The sequence below is a fragment of the Oryzias melastigma genome, linkage group LG20, assembly GCF_002922805.2.
Source record: "Oryzias melastigma strain HK-1 linkage group LG20, ASM292280v2, whole genome shotgun sequence".
Taxonomy (NCBI): domain Eukaryota; kingdom Metazoa; phylum Chordata; class Actinopteri; order Beloniformes; family Adrianichthyidae; genus Oryzias; species Oryzias melastigma.
In genome coordinates, this window is record NC_050531.1 from 6552346 (window position 1) to 6557196 (window position 4851).

At 37.8% G+C, this 4851-nt stretch overlaps 1 protein-coding gene across 1 annotated transcript in view; it reads left to right on the top strand.

The window, feature by feature from the left end:
- LOC112151171 (collectin-12) overlaps positions 1-4851 on the top strand; it is a 56783-nt gene that overhangs the window by 49040 nt on the left and 2892 nt on the right. The gene's annotated exons all lie outside the window — the stretch shown is intronic.

Below are 4851 nucleotides of genomic sequence, written 5' to 3' on the forward strand. Positions count from 1 at the left end.
TCATCAAGCTGTTAAGGATCCTTCTGTCGGATTCTCTCTAAAATTTTTGGGACAAAGCTGCACAATCGTGATCTACAAGACTCTTCCAAATATCTTTACCCTTATGTGCCAAAAATTACAGGATCAAGTGATTCAAGGTTGTTTCTTGTGAGCACACAAGGTTCAAGTAGATCACATCAAACAGGTCTGGGATAGCTGGAAATCCAGGAGGGTGGTAGATCACAGACCAGGTTTGGGCTCCTCTGTTACAGTCGGCTTTGAAACATGGATCGTGGATGAGTGAAGGAGAAGATGAGGATGGTTGGTGTGAGGAAAGAGAATGTAGAAGAGATGGTTAGATGGAGCGGGGTGACTTACTAAAGAGAGGGGCTAAAAGACAAGGAAAATTACTTCTTTCTTATGGGACAAAGGTTGTATTTATTTTGACTTTTACTTAATTCCATATGTAATTAACCCAACACATTCTCATCCCCAACTTGTCACACACCGACTATTGACTAAGGACACCTCCAGCTCAAAAATAGACGTTTTGAGTGTCCAAACTCATTGTTTCTTTTACGTGTTTCCTGTTAGTAAAATCAAGGGTCTGCAACCCTTGGGGCGCAGTACCGGACGCGGACTATCTTCGTGATGCGTCAAATATCAGCATCCAAACCTGGTACTGGTACCCTAACCCGGCATCTAACGCGATTCCAGATGCCTTGCCAGACCCAAACCAGTACCAGATGCACTACTGGACCCGAATCGGGTTAGGGTATTGGTACCGTGCAGTCCACGTCCCAGTACTGGACCGGTTCTAGTTTGCGGCTTGGAGGTTGGGTATCTGTGATTTAATGGGAACAGCCAGCACGTCAAAAAGCGACAAGTTGGAGACACCCAAAACACCAATTTTAGACACGGAGGGGTCCTTAAGCAAACTCCAATATGTGACACGCTGGGAGTGAGAATGTGTTGATTAAGCAGATATTTCCAATCGACATGTCCAGCTGTGATAAAGAACATAGCTCTCTAATTCACATGGTGCTGAGGTAGAGCAATCTCTGATCAGAAGATCACATATTCAGTTTCTACCGTGTCCTTAGACAAGTCAGTGAACCCCACATTGCTCCTGATGATTATAGGTTGGCGCCAGTTTTAAGCTATGTACACACCGGGCATTTGAACCTGTGTTCACACTGGACAAGCAGGGAGTCTTTTTCTACTGTTTACTAGCGCATGTGTGTGGCCTACAGTTGGAAGGGGCTTGGTGCAAAGGGTGAAGCAAAACTTTCAGGAAACAAGCAGAAAGATTGCTAGCATCCTTGCAGTGGATTATTATCTTTATTTGAAAGATATACATCAGGCTTTTCTGTGTTCATCAGATAAACCAGCTATGCTCCGAGTTTGGTAAGTTTTACCGCGTCACTACCAAATTGGTCAAAGTTTGGCCTGGTTTAACTGGTAACTCGTGTTCAATGGCCATACATTTTGTATGTGGAGCCCAAAACCGATTGTAAAACGTGCGTGAATGTGAGAGTTTTGAACGCGGACGACAGAAACGCGTGTTTATGCTTATTTACATAGACTTTTCATTGAAAGTGGCGTCACTGATGTTGGTGTATAAGTAGCTTTAAGCAGAGGAGCCCCAATCACTGTGAGAATATGTGTGTATTTAAGCACTTTTCCCTTCAAGGAAGATTGGAAAGTGATAAATGAGTATGCAGAATTTTCTATGAGGGGCTGTACAAGACATTATTTATTCTGAACCATTCACATTCATATATACTCTCTTTCGCATACATATATTCTCTTATGCATACATATATACTGTCTTTCGCATACATATATTCTCTTTCACATACATATATACTCTCTTACGCATACATATATACTGTCTTTCGCATACATAAAATCTCTTACGCATATATATTAGGGCTGTCAGATTTAGCGCTTTAAAAACGCATTAATCTGACACGTGCTTGACGCCGACAATTTTTTTGACGCATTAATCGCGGATTTTCCATAGACTGTATATAATGGGAGGACCTCATAGCTCGGTAAGTCCATTATTTTTACAGTCAATGGGATTTTCTCATACGTGCCTTTCCACACCGCGCAAGCGTCCCTCATCGCCCTAACCCGGTTGCTCTCACTAAATCACGGGCGGGTCTCCAACCACCAAGCTGCGAGCTAAACCCGGCCGGCACTAGGACCTGGAGAGCTCCTGCACCCTAACCTGGCTCCGGTTCGCGTCCTGTACCCGGCTTGCGTCCCGAGAGCTGTGGACCCCCGACGTTCCGAACAGCAAGCGCACCGGGGGACGTTTTAAATGTTCTGGAGGTTTAAACGTGATCCAACCCCAGCATAGCGGTCTGTCTGCCGGCATATTCATGGCGTGAGCTCCGCTGGACACGTCGCTGCTTCGAGCTGAGAACGCGGCGGCAGTAACAGACTGTCAAACTATCCACAGTGTATCCCGCTTTTCTCAGTCTTTAATGTTTTAAAAAACAAAAGTTAATTGTAAATGATAAATCTCTATTTCATTTATTACTGTAGTTCAGAGGAGGAAAAGACTTGGTCCTGACAAAAAACGAACATTAAAGTGTTGTGGAAATTTTATTTTGATGTTTTTTATTTTATTTTACTGAACGTTGATTGAAGTTTTGAATTTAAAATGCCCTTCACTTAGGCTTTTGTTAGGCATTTTATGTTACAGCCTTTTATTGTTAAGAAAGTTTATCTCAATACAATGTTACAAAATAAAGTATTTCTGATGAAAACTATTAGTTTTGACATTCTTGTTTTCATAATTAATGTAGAACTGCTAAATTCCATGAACCACACATTTTTTTCTTTAAAAAAAAGGCCACATATTAATTTGCGATTAATCGCGAGTTAACTCTGAACGAAGTGCGATTAATCGAGATTAAAAATTTGAATCGCCTGACAGCTCTAATATATATATATATATATATATACTGTCTTTCACATACATATATACTGTCTTTCGCATACATATACTCTCTTACGCATACATATATACTGTCTTTCGCATACATAAAATCTCTTACGTATATATATATATATATATATATATATATATACTGTCTTTCACATACATATACTCTCTTTCGCATACATATATACTGTCTTTCGCATGCATTTAGTCTCTTTTACATACATATATACTGTCTTTCGCATACATATATACTGTCTTTCACTTACATAAAATCTCTTATGCATATATATACTGTCTTTCACATACATATACTCTCTTTCGCATACATATATACTGTCTTTCGCATACATATATTCTCTTTCACATACATATATACTCTCTTTCACATACATATATACTCTCTTACGCATACATATATACTGTCTTTCGCATACATATAGTCTCTTTCACATACATATATACTGTCTTTCGCACACATATATACTGTCTTTCGCATACATATACTCTCTTACGCATACATATATACTGTCTTTCGCATACATAAAATCTCTTATGCATATATATATATATATATATATATATATACTGTCTTTCACATACATATACTCTCTTTCGCACACATATATACTGTCTTTCGCATACATATATTCTCTTTCACATACATATATACTCTCTTTCGCATACATAAAATCTCTTACGCATATATATATATATATATACTGTCTTTCACATACATATACTCTCTTACGCATACATATATACTGTCTTTCGCATACATAAAATCTCTTACGCATATATATATATATATACTGTCTTTCACATACATATACTCTCTTTCGCATACATATATACTGTCTTTCGCATACATATATTCTCTTTCACATACATATATACTCTCTTTCACATACATATTTACTCTCTTACGCATACATATATACTGTCTTTCGCATACATATAGTCTTGTACGGCCCCTCATAATTTACCACTGATTACATCCAACACTACCAAGTCACATCTTAATCACTGAAATGCAATTTTACTCATATTATTTTGGGTTTTTTTTCTTTTAAAAGAACATTTTCTGCTTTTGATATTCTCCACACTCACTTTGTCCCATTTGGGGTCAAGCAGGACACATCCTAGACAGTCACCAGTCTGTGCCAGGACCACACAGAAACAAACAAACCAATCACTTTGGTCAATTTAGGATCGACCTAACATGCATGTTTTTGGGGGAGGGCGCCGAAGTTTATGGAGAAAAACCACAATGTCATTTATACAGAGGGACCTCAACTGAGATTTGAACCTTTGCTAAAACTTTTTTTTTTCTGTTGCTTCATGATGATCATAGTTGAAACCACAAGCTTTCTGTCCCATAAATCTGTGTTCACTTTTCCAGATGCCTGCTGACTTTCTTTAACTTTTTGTAGGACTTAAAGAAGATAAACAGAAAGCAAAAAAGACGTTTATAAATACAAAAAACAGATCTTGTGTTGTAAAACATAATTTTTGCTCATTTTAAACGTTTTTGCTTTGAAATCTACTTAAAAAAGCACCCTAAAGCATCCACAGTGATTTATTATTATGTTTATGCTGTTTTTAACAAAAAAAAACTTGTTTTCTAGGACGTAACCAGTATTTCATTTGAAATTCCCCTCCAGTTTGGTGTGGAGAAACGCCGCCCCCTTTCCCCTCCCCATTGCTAAGACCTCAGAGCAGGGAGCTGTTTTCTTCCTAAAAGCTCTTTTTAAAACAGCAGTTTTATTTTCATCCGCTTCTGATTTACAATTTGGATAAAGGAAAAGTTATTTTAAACCTAATTTTCTTTACATATGTCAGAAAAATGCTGAAAGAACATGTTATTATTGGAGTGTTTTAAGTTAAAGTTTCTAATAGTATTTTAATAAAATAAG